We start from the raw sequence: 15661 nt of genomic DNA on the forward strand, positions 1-15661 counted from the left end.
TGCAGGTAGACTGGGAGAATCAGGTTGGTACTGGACCCCAAGAAAGGGAGTTTGTGGAGTGCCTCAGAGATGGATTCTTAGAGCAGCTTGTATTAGAGCCTACCAGGGAGAGAAGGCAATTCTGGATTTAGTGTTGTGTAATGAGCCAGACTTGATAAGGGAACTCGAGGTAAAGGAGCCATTAGGAGGTGGTGACCATAATATGATAAGTTTAACCTACAATTTGAGAGGGAGAAGGGAAAATCGGAAGTGGCAGTATTACAGTTGAACAAAGGGGACTATGGAACCATGAGGGAGGAGCTGGCCAAAGTTGACTGGAAAGATACCCTAGCAGGGATGACAGTGGAACAACAACTGCAGGTATTTCTGGGAATAATACAGAAGGTGCAGGATCAGTTCATTCCAAAGAGGAAGATAGATTCTAAGGGGAGTAAGGGGCAACTGTGGATGACAAGGGAAGTCAAAGGCAGTATAAAAATAAAAGAGAGGAAGTATAAGGTAGCAAGGATGAGTGGGAAGCCAGAGGATTGGGAGAATTTTAAGGAGCAACAGAAGATAACTAAAAAGGCAATCCGGGGGGAAAAGATGAGGTACGAAGGTAAGCTAGCCAAGAATATAAAGGAGAATAGTAAAAGCTTCTTTAGGTATGTGAAGAGGAAAAAATTAGTTAAGACCAAAGTTGGGCCCTTGAAGACAGAAATGGGTGAAATTATTATGGGGAACAAGGAAATGGCAGACGAGCTGAACAGGTGCTTTGGATCTGTCTTCACTAGGGAAGACACAAACAATCTCCCACATGTAATAGTGCCCAGAGGACCTAGGGTAACAGAGGAACTGAAGGAAATTCACATTAGGCAGAAAATAGTTTTGGGTAAACTGATGGGACTGAAGGCTGATAAATCCCCAGGGCCTGATGGTCTGCATCCCAGGGTAATTAAGGAGGTGGCTCTAGAAATCGTGGACACATTGGTAATCATTTTCCAATGTTCTATAGATTCAGGATCAGTTCCTGCCGATTGGAGGGTAGCTAATGTTATCCCACTTTTTAAGAAAGGAGGGAGAGAGAAAACAGGCAATTATAGACCAGTTAGTCTGACATCAGTGGTGGGGAAGATGCTGGAGTCAATTATAAAAGATGAAATAGCGGCATATTTGGATAGCAGTAGCAGGATAAGTCCGAGTCAGCATGGATTTACGAAGGGGAAGTCATGCTTGACTAAGCTTCTGGCATTTTTTGAGAATGTAACTATGAAAATGGACATGGGAAAGCCAGTGGATGAAGTGTAACTGGACTTTCAGAAAGCCTTTGATAAGGTCCTACATAGGAGGTTAGCGGGCAAAATTAGAGCAAATGGTATTGGGGATAGGGTACTGACATGGATAGAAAATTGGCTGGCAGACAGGAAACAAAGAGTAGGGATTAACGGGTCCTTTTCAGAATGGCAGGCAGTGACTAGTGGGGTACCGCAAGGCTTGGTGCCCGGACCGCAGCTATTTACACTATACCTTAATGATTTAGATGAAGGGATTAAAAGTAACATTAGCAAATTTGCAAATGACACAAAGCTGGGTGACAATGTGAAATGTGAGGAGGATGTTATGAGAATACAGGGTGACTTGGACAGGTTGGGTAAGTGGGCAGATGCAGTTTAATGTGGATAAATGTGAGGTTATCCACTTTGGTGGCAAGAGCAGGAAGGCAGATTACTATCAATGGTGTCAAGTTAGGAAAAGGGGAAGTAGAACGAGATCTGGGTGTCCTTGTGCATCAGTCACTGAAAGTAAGCATGCAGGTACAGCAGGCAGTGAAGAAAGCTAATGGCATGTTGGCCTTCATAACAAGGGGAGTTGAGTATAGGAGCAAAGAGGTCCTTCTGCAGTTGTACAGGGCCCTGGTGAGACCACACCTGGAGTATTGTGTGGAGTTTTGGTCTCCAAATTTGAGGAAGGACATTCTTGCTAGAGGGAGTGCAGCGGAGGTTCACCCGGTTTATTCCAGGGATGGCGGGAATGTCATATGTTGAAAGATTGGAGCGACTGGGCTTGTATACACTGGAATTTAGAAGGATGAGAGGGGATCTGATTGAAACATATAAGATTATTAAGGGATTGGACACGCTAGAGGCAGGAAACACGTTCCCAATGTTAGGTGAGTCCAGAACCAGAGGTCACAGTTTAAGAATAAGGGGTAGACCATTTAGAACAGAGTTGAGGAAAAACTTTTTCACACAGAGGGTTGTGGATCTGTGGAATGCTCTGCCTCAGAAGGCAGTGGAGGCCAATTCTCTGGATACTTTCAAAAAAGAGTTAGATAGAGCTCTTAAAGATAGTGGAGTCAAGGGATATGGGGAGAAAGCAGGAACAGGGTACTGATTGTGGATGATCAGCCATGATCATAGTGAATGGCGGTGCTGGCTCAAAGGGCTGAATGGCTTACTCCTGCACCTATTGTCTATTGAAATGCAGTTAGCACCTAACCAGAAGTGCAAAGAATAGTGTTATTTACAAAATAACTGTGAATAAAAAGTAAGTGCTACAGCACACAAATATGAAAGTACTGAGACAGTACAATATGGGTGCAATGCTGCTTAGCGCTGTGATGTGAGGGTTCAGCAGGGTCACAGCCTCAGGGAAGAAGCTCTTCCTGTGCCTGCTGGTGCTGGTGCGGGAGCGGAGGCTCCTGTAGCACCTACCGAATGGGAGGAGAGTAAAAAGTCCATGCTTAGGGTGAGATGCATCCCTGATAATACTTTTTGCCCTGCCCAGGCAGCGTTTATGGTAGATGTTCTCAATGGTGGGCAATTGGGCGCCGATAATCCGCTGGGCAGTTTTCACCACACGCTGAAGTGCTTTGCGGTCCAATACGGGACAATTGCCATATCACATTGAGATGCAGTTGGTGAGTATGCTCTCAAGCTCATTTTATTTAATAGGATTTCCTCTCAATTTATGGTTAAACATCTTATACTTCTATTACTTTCCTTTAGCCTGTTATTCTTCCCAATGCTTTTTTTTCTTGTTTCATACTTAGCTGTATTTCTTGTAAATTTACATCAGTTCCATGCCTGGGTAAAATAAAATTTAGTAATAGCCATATGCATGTTCATTTACCTCACTGATGTTTTTACATTTTCAAAGCATGTAAGGCTGTTTATACCTTGTGTCTTCCGTCCGTTTCACTTTTATGTGGGTTTGACCTGTTAATCACTTCTCTCCCTCATTATCTCAAAACTAGAAGTCCAACACTATTAAAGAGATGTTACTAGAGTCTTTGGTTGTGCCCTCATCACATCCATAATGATTACATTTGCTTCATTTCACAGGAGAACGATGGGCAATGAAAGGATGAGTGCATCCTTTTATGGGCTTTTCTCCATATACAAAAAATCTGTTACTTTGCAAAGTTCTGCTCTTCGGCTGCAAAGCCAGCTTTTAACACAATGGTTCCTACAGTTCTGATTGGAAAGCTCCAAAATCTGGACTTTTGTACCTCCCTCTGCAACTGGATCCTCGACTTCCTCACCAGAAGACCACAATTTGTGCGGATCGGAAATTACATCTCCACCTCACTGGCAATCAACACTGGCACACTTCAAGGATGCGTGCTTAGCCCACTGTTCTACTCTCTCTGCACCCATGACTGTGTGGTTGGCACAGCTTAAATGGCATCTATAAAGTTGCTGACAACACAACTATTGTTTGCTGAATTTTGGATGGTGTTAAGAAGGTGTTCAGGAGTGAAATATATCAGTTGGTTGAGTGGTGTTTTAGCAACAACCTTGTACTCAACGTCAGTAAGACCAAAGAACTGATTGTGGACTTAAGGAAGGGTAAGATGAAGGATTAGAAGTGGAAAGAGTGAGCAGTTTCAAGCTGCTGGGTGTCAACATTTCTGAAGATCCCTTCTGGGCTCAAGATATTGATGTAGCTGCAAAGAAAGCATAACAGCAGTTATAGTTCATTGGAAGTTTGAGGGGATTTGGTATGTCACCAAAGATACTCGCATATTTCTACAGATGTACCGTGGAGAGCATTCTGACTGGCTGCATCACCATCTGGTCTGGGGGTGGGGCTGGGGCTGGGGTCGGGGTCAGGGTCAAAAGAAGCTGCAGAAGTTGTGAACTCAGTCAGTTCCATCATAGGCACTAGCCTCCATAGCATCCAGGACATCTTCAAGGAATGATGCCGCATAATGGCCTCATCCATCGTTAAGGACCTCCGTCAGCCAGGACATCAGGACATGTCCTCTTCTCATTGTGACCATTAGGAAGGTGGTACAGGAGCCTGAAGACACATCCTTAATGATTCAGGAACAGCTTCTTCCTTTCTGTCATCTGATTTCTAAATGGACTTTGAACACATGAACACCACCTCACTTCTTGTGTTTGTTCTATTTATTTATTTAATTAAACTATTTTATGTATATACTCACTGTAATTCAAAGATTTTTCTATTATTGTGAATTGCAATGTACTGCTGAAAAACAGCAGATTTCATGACGTATGCTAGTGATATTAAATCTGATTCTGAATGCACCTTCATCCCCAGTGAACAAGGGCACTTTTATTGCACTTTTGGAAAGTAAGTGATTTGTTGCCCTCTGGTGATAGCTTATGGCATGTACAGCACTTGATCTGATACTGAGTATCTTAATATTTGGTACTTGTGCGTTTTTTATTATTAAATATTATAAGGTGTTTGGAAGGTCTGGTTGTGGGTGTGGGAGGCAAAAGACAGGAAATTATAGGCCATATAGTTTGACTTCAGTGGTTGGTAAGATGTTGGAGTCCATTATTGAAGATGAGGTTTCAGGGTACTTGGAGGCACATGATAAAACAGGCCATAGTCAGTATGGTTTCCTTGAGGGGAAATGTTGCTCAACAAATCTGTTGGAATCCTTTGAGGAAATAACAGGCAGGACAGACAAAGGAGAGTCAGTGGATGTTGTTTACTTGGAGTTTGAGAAGGTGACACACTTGAGGCTGCTAATCAAGATGATATTACAGGAAAGATACCAGCATGGAGGGAAGATTGGTAGACTGGCAGGAGGGAAAGAGCAGGAATAAAACCTTTCTGGTTGGCTACTAGTGATAGTCGTGTGCTGCAGGGGTCGGTGTTGGGACCACTTTTTATGTTATACAGTATGTCGATTCGGATGATGAAATTGTTGGCTTTGTGGCTAGGTTTGTGGATGATACGTAGATAGATGGAGGGGCAGATAGTGTTAAGGAAGCAGGGAGTCTGCAGAAGGATTTAGACAGATGAGGAGAATGGGCAAAGAAGTGGCAGATGGAATACAGTTTCGGGAAATGTATGGTCATGTACTTTGGTAGAAAGAATAAAGGCATAGACTATGTTGGCGTAGACTATTTTCTAAATGGAGAGAAAATATTTCTGGTACTGTATATATTTCTAGTAAGATGGTAGCATGCTCAATCATAATGACCTTTGCAGGTCCATGCAGTGGTGTAAGTGTCCGTCTCTTAAGTCTTTTTTATGATTGCAAGACACTGCTGGATATTAAGAACACCAAATATTGCAAGTCTTCCACACTTGCAAGTTGCTGGGCAGCTGGACTTGTAGTGTGTCATCGCTTGCTACAACCACCTAGGGAAGAGGGCATCAGAGGCAGTCTAACAAATGGTGCAAATGATTGTCTTTGACGGTTTTCTTGTGATCGCAGCACCCTGTCAGGCATTGGTAATGTCGAATACGGCAAATCCGGTTCATTGGTTGATTGGCAAGACCAACAGCAGGGGTAATGCGAGGCCTTGGATATTGCGTGGACCAGGCCCTCGTGCTGTGGCATCACCTGCTGCAGCCACCCGGGGTGGAGATATTGGAGGCGATGTAGGGGAGAGCAGAGGTAAGGTGGGTGCACTGGAGTTATTGCTGGGTTGGCTGCTAGCTCCTCTCATTGGTGCTGTTCTCCAGTGTTCGCTCAGTGGAACACAAGCCGAATTATGTTCATCTACAGCTGTACTAGCGTGTAATGAGGAATTGTTGTGTGATTGTTCTTGCAGAAACATGGCTCCAGGATAACATCCTGTGTACCATTAGTATACAGGCCATTCCACTCAGGCACATGGGCTGCATTATTTTGTTGTGATTGGTCAAGATAGTGTTGATAAACCACTGTGATGTGTTGCAGGCTGCTGGCAAAACCTCCATATATGCTTCTAACGTATTACTCTCACTGCAATCTGCAGTCTGTAATTTACCTTTAAGCAATGTTTTGTTTTGAACCGTCTTAATGCACTAGCGACTTCACAATCTTCTGTACGATTTGCCAGATTTAACTCTCAAGCATGCAGGTATGGCATCTTTAATTAGACGAAGGTATGTTAGCATGGCCGAAAGACCCTGTGATTTCAGTCTCTGAGGCTGACATGAGAGCATTCTTCAGGAGGGTGAACCACGGAAAGCATTCAGCCCAGACAGGTTACCTGGTCAAGTACTAAAGACCTTTGCTGATCAACTGGCTGGAGTGTTTATCTATATCTTTAACCTCATGCTCAGCAGTCTGAGATACTCGCCTGCTTCAAGCAAGCTTCAATTATACTGGTGTCTTAGAAGAACGTGGTAATCTGTCTCAATGACTATCATCCAGTAGTACTTACATCCATGGTGATGAAGTGCTTTGAAAGATAGGTGATGAAACATATCAATTGTTGCCTGAGAAGTGCCTTAGGTCCACTCTAATTTGCCTAGCGTTACAACAGGTCAACAGCAGATGCCATTTCACTGGCTCTTCACTCAGTCCTGGAACATGTGGACAGTGAAGATGCAAACATCTGGATGCTCTTCATTGTCTACAGTTCAGCATTCAATCCTATAATCCCCTCAAAACTAATCAATAAGCTTCCAAGTCCTAGGCCTCAATGCTTCCTTGTGCAACTGGATGCTCGATTTCCTCACTTGCAGACCCCAGTCAGTTTGGATTGGCAACAGCATCTCCACGATCTTCAGGTGCACCACAAGCTGTGTGCTTAGTCTACTGTTCAACTTGCTTATGACTATGAGGTTAAGCACAGCTCCAATGCCATATTTAAGTTTGCTGATTACACCACTGTCATTGGCCAAATCAAAGGTGGTGATGAATCAGCATATAGGAGGCAGATTGAAAAGCTGGCTGAATGAAGCCACACTAACAACCTCTCATTCAATGTCAGCAAGACCAAGGAGATAATTATTGACTTCAGGAAATCGGAAGTGCATGAGCCAGACCTCATTTTGGGGGATCAGAGGTAGAGAGGGTCAGCAACTTTAAATTCCTCAGTGTCATCATTTTGAAGGATCTGTCCTGGATCCAGCATGTAAGTGCCATTACGAAGAAAGCACAGCAGTGTCCCTACTTTTTCAGAAGTTTGCAAAATTTGGCAATCATCGACTACCTGTAAGTTAACCTTTAGGGTGTTCTGCACAAGGTCCCTTTGTATCTCACATTTTTGGATTTTCTCCTCTCTTAATCTGCAAACTTGGCAACAAAGCTATCTATACCATCATCTAAATCAATGATGTACAGCATAAAAAGAAGTGGTCCCAACACCGACCCCTGCGGAACACCACTAGTCACTGGCAGCCAACCAGAAAAGGATCCTTTTATTCCCACTTGCTGCCTCCTACCAATCTACCAATGCTCTAATCATGCCAGTAGACTTCTTGTAGTACCATGGACTCTTAACTTGCTAAGTAGCCTCATGTGTGGCACCTTGTCAAAGGCCTTCTGAAAGTCCAAATATACAACATCCACTGCAGCCCCTTTATCTATCCTACTTGTAATCTCAAAGAATTCCAACAGGTTTGTCAGGCAAGATATTCTCTTAAGGAAACCATGCTGACTTTGTCACCAAGTACTTCATAACCTCATCCTTAACAATTGACTCCAACATCTTCCCAACTACTGAGGACAGGCTAACTGGCCTATAATTTCCTTTCTGCTGCCTTGCTCCTTCCTTAAAGAGTGGAGTGACATCTGCAATTTTCCACTGCTCTGGCTCCAATGCCAGAGACCAATGATTTTTGAAAGACCTTTACTAAATGCCTCCACAGTCTCTACTGCGACCCCCTCGGGTGCAGTTCATCTGTTCCAAGTGACTTATGTACCCTGAGGTCTTTCAACTTTTTGAGCACCTTCTTTATAATAGTAACTGCACACCCTTCTTCCCTCACACCCTTCAACATCTGGCACACTGTGAGTGTCTTTCAGAGTGAAGACTGATTTACTCTGACTCCCTGCAAGAAAATGAATTTCAGGGTTGTATATGGCGACATATATGTACTTTGATAATAAGTTTATGTCGAACTTTGTGACTGTTTTACTGCTATTGTAACTACATGTGCTATGTGCTGTGTGTGACTGTGGGAACTGTGTTTTGCACTTTGGCCCTGGTGGAATGCTGTTTCCTGTGTATGGTTGAATGACAATTGAACTTGAACTTCAGAAATCAGAGGTGTAAAGTGTCTTGGAAATCCTCATGCAGGATTCTCCAAAGGTTCACGTACAAAATGCTAGAGGAACTCAGCAGATCTAAAGGTAACTTGCAGGTTGAGTCAGTGGTAAGAATGACAAATACAATGTTTGCATTCATTTCGAGAGGACTAGAATATAAAAGCAAGGATATAATCCTGAGATTTTATAAAGCATTGGTTTGACTGCATTTGGAATATTGTAAGCAGTTTTGGGCCCCATATCTAAGAAAGGATATTCTGGCATTGGAGAGGGTCCAGAGGAGGTTCATGAGAATGATCCCAGGAATGAAAGGATTAACGTTTGTGGAGTGTTTGATTGCTCTGTGCATGTACTCACTGGAGTTTAGAAGAATGAGGAAGGGATCTCTATCATTTGAAACCTATTGAATATTGAAAGGCCTAGATAGATTGGATGTGGAGAGGATGTTTCCTTTAGTGGGAGAATCTAGGACCAGAAGGCAGATTCTCAGAACAGAAGGACATCCCTTTAGATCAGAGATGAGAAGGAATTTCTTTAGCCAAAGGGTAATGAACCAGTGGAATTCATTGCCAGATTTGGTTGTGGAGGCAAATTATTGGACATATATTTAAAGCACAGGTAAATAGGTTCCTGATTAGTACGGGAATCAGAGTTTACGGGGATAAGGCAGGAGAATGGGGTTGAGACAGATAATAAACCAACCATGATAAAATGGAGGAGCAGACTCAATGGGCCAAATGGCCATTTCGGCTCCTATATTTCATGGTTCATGGATATTTATTCCTACTAATTCTTGCATTTCAGCTAAACTTGTCTTCTACATAATTGATCATATTAAAGTGAGTTGGCCAGATCCTCACCTTTCAAACGTTTACAGCAAAGTTAATGTACTTATTAATCTCTTCCTCACTTTTTGTTGGTGCAGTTTACTGACTCTTGACTAAAGAACTGAGAGAAGGTAGCATTATTAGTGCTAACAGATTTTTAAAAAGGCTGAATCTCTGACACGTTGAAGTGTCCCATTCTTATTAACCAACCCTATAAGCACAAAATAGACTTTTTGCCGTATAAGCTTGGATTTTGGGAAAGCTGAGCGACACTTTACAACATCCCTTTCAACTGTGATTTCAACAAAGGACCGGATAAGGATTATAGGCCTGTAGTGGTTGGAGTATTAACGTAGGAATTTTAAAATCACACCACAGAATTTGGAATATTGTTTTAAAAATAACATCTGGAAATAAAGAAAAAGTGGATTTCATTATGAAATACAAACACGAGGAATTCTGCAGATGCTGGAAATTCAAGCAACACACATCAAAGTTGCTGGTGAACGCAGCAGGCCAGGCAGCGTCTCTCGGAAGAGGTACAGTCGACGTTTCAGGCCGAGACTCTTCATCAGGACTAGGGTCTCGGCCTGAAACGTCGACTGTACCTCTTCCTAGAGACGCTGCCTGGCCTGCTGCGTTCACCAGCAACTTTGATGTGTCTTTCATCATGAAATATTGAGATAGTTATAGAAGCCTAACAGATTCATCAGAGTAGAACTTGTCCCATTATATGTAATTACAGTTCCCTGTCCTTGTGGTCCATAGAATCTTAGAATAACACGAGGAAGTGGTCATTTGACTCATTGGACCTATATCATTTTTTTTAGTTTTTCTATTTTTCTGTTGTTCTGTAAATATGTGGTCTTGGTGATGACAGAGCTGGTCAACCTTCAGCTTCTCTTCAGGTCAACTGAAACAATGAGGTAGCCAACAGTTTTGTCCATGTTCAGATGCCAGGAAGAGGAGTGAACTAAATACCTAGGGAAATGGTCTTGTGATTGGAAAGAGCTGGCAAGCTGTTGTCATCCCAACATTGGGTAAAGCTTTTACTCATCCAGTACTCAATGTCAGTCACAGCTTATCTGACAAGGAGGACGTGGTTTTATGTAATACAAGTGGAGAATAATCCTGATATGAAGGATAAAAATAGGAAGATTCCAAAGATATGCTTAGGAGATACCAAAGGTACCACTGCAGACTTGTGGGCAATTTTCTTACAGTTCTGTGTGGCTGGTGATTCTGTAGATGTTATGGAGGTTAATGCTATTCAAGGATCTAAGCAGTCTGAAAGATGCACTGATTTAGATTATGCTTATTGCTATTTCTTGGGATACCATTTAGTTATTCTCTAATAGGATATTTGATTATGTGACATCTATACCTAACTGACAAGAGGAACTGAAACTTCTGGAAAAGTAAGACGTTTTGGGAAGCTACAGCTTGATTAAGGATTTGAGACAAAAGGGAAATTGAAGAGTGCAAAATTTGAGGGGCTAAAGATAGTAATTTTTTTGAGAAGGATAATAGATATCAAAGACAGGATGACATTTCAACAGGTGGAACAGTTTGCAGTATCAGTAATGACAGGATCCAAGTGGAGAAGTTGGGGAGTAGTTTGGTGGGAGAAGTTAATTTAGTGAAAACAAATCCAAGAAACAAGATAAGCTTGAAGGAGAAACAAAAGGATCTGTGATGTTTATCTGTGGATTGTCATAGGGAATTGATTGAATAGTCAAAATTTTAAAGAAATCCATGAATTCCTCATACAAGTTGGTCCTAATTAGTCTGTCAGCTTAAATGGGGAGGCCACATCTTCCACAATTTAACACTTGAAAGAGGCACCATTCAGTATTAGACCATAACAAGACCATAAGACAAAGGAGCAGAAGTCAGCCATTCGGCCCGTCGAGTCTGCTCTGCCATTTTATCATGAGCTGATCCATTCTCCCATTTAGTCCCACTCCCCTGCCTTCTCACCATAACCTTTGATGCCCTGGCTACTCAGATACCTATCAATTTCTGCCTTAAATACACCTAATGACTTGGCCTCCACTGCTGCCCGTGGCAACAAATTCCATAGATTCACCACCCTCTGACTAAAAAAATTTCTTCGCATTTCTGTTCTGAATGGGTGCCCTTCAATCCTTAAGTCATACTCTCTCGTACTAGACTCCCCCATAATGGGAAACAACTTTGCCACATCCACTCTGTCCATGCCTTTCAACATTCGAAATGCTTCTATGAGGTCTCCCCTCATTCTCCTGAACTCCAAGGAATACAGTCCAAGAGCGGACAAACGTTCCTCATATGTTAACCCTCTCATTCCCAGAATCATTGTAGTGAATCTTCTCTGTACCCTCTCCAACGTCAGCACATCCTTTCTTAAATAAGGAGACCAAAACTGCCCACAGTACTCCAAGTGAGGTCTCACCAGCGCCTTATAGAGCCTCAACATCACATCCCTGCTCCTATACTCTATTCCTCTAGAAATGAATGCCAACATTGCATTCGCCTTCTTCACTACTGACTCAACCTGGAGGTTAACTTTAAGGGTATCCTGTACGAGGACTCCCAAGTCCCGTTGCATCTCAGAACTTTGAATTCTTTCCCCATTTCAATAATAGTCTGCCCGTTTATTTTCTCTACCAAAGTGCATAACCATACACTTTCCAACATTGTACTTCATTTGCCACTTCTCTGCCCATTCTTCCAATCTATCCAAGTCTCTCTGCAGACTCTCCGTTTTCTCAGCACTACCGGCCCCTCCACCTATCTTCGTATTGTGAGCAAACTTAGCGACAAAGCCATCTATTCCATAATCCAAATCATTGATGTACAATGTAAAAAGAAGCGGTCCCAACAGGGACCCCTGTGGAACACCAACCTGGCAGCCAACCAGAATAGGATCCCTTTATTCCCACTCTCTGTTTCCTGCCAGTCAGCCAACACTCTAACCACGTATGTAACTTTCCCGTAATTCCATGGGCTCTCATCTTATTAAGTAGCCTTGTGTGGCATCTTGTCAAAGGTCTTCTGAAAATCCAAATATACAACATCCACTGCATCTCCCTTGTCTAGCCTACTGGTAATTTCGTCAAAAAATTGTAATAGGTTTGTCAGGCAGGATTTTCCTTTAAGGAATCCATGCCTATCTGCCTATCTTGTCATATGCCTCCAGGTACTCTGTAACCTCATCCTTGACAATCGACTCCAACAACTTCCCAGCCACCGATGTCAAGCTAACAGGTCTATAATTTCCTTTTTGCTTCCTTGCCCCCTTCTTAAATAGCAGAGTGACATTTGCAATCCTCCAGTCCTCCAGAACCTATCGACTTTTGAAAGATCATCACTAATGCCTCCGCAATCTCCACAGCTACTTCCTTCAGAACACGTGGGTGCATTCCATCTGGTCCAGGAGATTTATCTACCTTTAGATTATTCAGCTTCCTGAGTACTTTCTCTGTCGTAATTGTGACTGCACACACTTCTCTTCCCTGCCACCCTTGAGTGTCCAGTATACTGCTGATGTCTTCCTCAGTGAAGACTGATGCAAAATACTCATTCAGTTCCTCTGCCATTTCCTCATCTCTCATTACAATTTCTCCAGCATCATTTTCTGTCAGTCCTATATCTACTCTCACCTGTCTTTTACTCTTTATATACTTGAAAAAGCTTTTAGTATCCCCTTTGATATTATTTGCTAGCTTCCTTTCATAGTTAATCTTTTCCCTCTTAATGACCTTCTTGGTTTCCTTTTGTAAGGTTTTTAAAACTTCCCGATCCTCTGTCTTCCCACTAATTTTTGCTTGCTTGTATGCCCTCTCCTTTGCTTTAACTTTGGCTTTGACTTCTCTTATCAACCACGGTTGCATCGTGTTTCCACTCAAAAATTTCTTCTTTTTTGGAATATACCTGTCTTGTACCTTCCTCACTTCTCGCATAAACTCCAGCCACTGCTGCTCTGCTGAATTTCCCGCCAGTGTCCCTTTCCAGTCAACTTTGGCCAGTTCCCCTCTTATGCCACTGTAATTTCCTTTACTCCGCTGAAATACCGACACATCAGATTTCGGCTTCTCTTTTTCAAATTTCACAGTGAACTCAATCTTGTTATGATCACTGTCTCCTAAGGGTTCCTTCACCTCAATCTCTCTAATCACCTTCGGTTCATTACACAATACCCAATCCAGTACAGCTGATCCCCTAGTGGGCTCAACAACAAGCTGTTCTAAAAAGCCATCTCGCAGACATTCTACAAATTCTCTCTCTTGAGATCCAGTGCCGACCTGATTTTCCCAATCCACTTGCATGTTAAAATCCCCCACAATTATCATAACACTGCCCTTCTGACAAGCCTTTTCTATTTCCAGTTGTAATTTGTTGTCCACATCCCTGCAGCTGTTTGGAGGCCTATAAATAACTGCCATCAGGGTCCTTTTACCCCTGCTATTTCTTAGCTCAACCCATAAAGATTCTGCACCTTCCGATCCTATTTTCTCTCTTTCTAATGATTTAATATCATTTCTTACCAATAAAGCCACGCCTCCCCCTCTGTCTACCTTCCTATCCTTCTGATACACCATGTATCCTTGGACGTTCAGCTCCCAGAGACATGCATCCTTTAGCCAGGTCTCAGTGATGGCCACAATATCATACTTGCCAATCTGTAGCTGTATGACAAGATCATCCACCTTATTCCTTATGCTGCGGGCATTTAAGTATAACACCTTAAGACCAGTATTTGATACTTTTTGCTTTGATTTCACTGCAACTTTATTTGACTGCAGCTTATCCCAATGGCTACAAATTTGCCCCATCACCTGCCTGTCTTTCCTGACATCTTTACTGCTCACTATCTCAGATTTATTTCTGTTTTCCCCTTCCTCCACTCTGTCATTCCGGTTCCCATCCCCCTGCCAAATTAGTTTAAACGCTCCCTAACAGCACTATTAAACTTTCCCGCCAGGATATTGGTCCCCTTCGGGTTTAGGTGTAACCTGTCCTTTTTGAACAGGTCATACTTCCCCCAGAAGAGATCCCAATTATCCAAGAATCTGAAGCCCTGCCCTCTACACCAGTCTCTCAGCCACGCATTCATCTGCCTGATCCTACCATTCTTGCCCTCGCTAGCACGTGGCACAGGTAGCAATCCTGAGAATACTACCCTGGAAGTCCTGCTTCTCAGCTTCCTTCCTAACTCCTGGAAATCTCTCTTCAGGACCTCCTCCTTTGTCCTAGCTATGTCGTTGGTACCAACATGTACCAGGACAACTGGCTGCTCACCCTCCCCCTTTAGAATATTCAGGACCCGATCCGAGACATCCCGTACCCTGGCACCTGGGAGGCAACACACCATGTGGGTATCTCTATCAGGCTCACAGAATCTCCTGTCCGTTCCCCTGATTATGGAATCCACTACAACTACCGCATTCCTCTTCTCCCTCCTTCTCTCCTGCACAACAGCGCCATGCTCAGTGCCCGAGACCTGGTCACGGTGGACGTCCCCTGTCAGGTCATCCCCCTCAACAGCATCCAGAACAAGATATTTGTTGCTGAGGGGGACAGCCACAGGTGTACTCTCCACTATCCGGGCATTTCCCTTCCCTCTCTTGACAGTGACCCAGTTTTCGGACCCCTGTAGCCTAGGGATGACTACCTCCCTGTAGCTCCTGTCTATCACCTCTTCACTTTCCCTAATAAGCAGTAGGTCATCAAGCTGCAGCTCCAGATCCCTAACACGGTCTCCGAGGAGCTGCATCTCGGTGCACCTGGTGCAGATGTGGCCATCAGGGAGGCTGGAGGTCTCCCAGGATTCCCACATCCCACTCCCTGAACAAAGCATTAAACCTGCAGGCATGCTATCTAATTCTACAGGAATGAAACAGGAAAAATAAGTCTACTCACCCACTTACCTCGCCAAACAGATGAACTTTTTAAACCATTAGCTCGTACCGTTAGCTGTGAGAGCCCTGCTGTTCCTGTCTGTCCGGGCTGATTCACGAAAGTGGGGCGGGGGGGGGGAAGAAAAGAAAGAGTTGGTGCTTCGCGCTCGCCTCCTCCCGTTTACCGCCGAAGCCCGTTGAAGCCAAAGCCCTACACTCTGCTCCCACTCACTCCGCTGCCCGCTGTATAGGGTGGTCTCCTTTTTAAACTCTCTGCGCGGTCCTGTTGATGTCACGCACCTGCGCAGTCTCGCCCTTCTTGCACTTGAAGAAGTTTAAAAAAAAATTACATGGTACACAAGGCAAAAATAAGATTTAAGAACCTTTGCAAAACCTCAGTGAGGAGGTGTAAAAACCCCGCTGAACTGTGGGAATGTCCTGCCATTGAATGCACTGAACACGGTATTTGGGACAAGATCTGAAATAGCAAAGGGTAATCA

This window comes from Mobula hypostoma, chromosome 6 (assembly GCF_963921235.1).
Source record: "Mobula hypostoma chromosome 6, sMobHyp1.1, whole genome shotgun sequence".
NCBI classification, from domain to species: Eukaryota; Metazoa; Chordata; class Chondrichthyes; order Myliobatiformes; family Myliobatidae; genus Mobula; species Mobula hypostoma.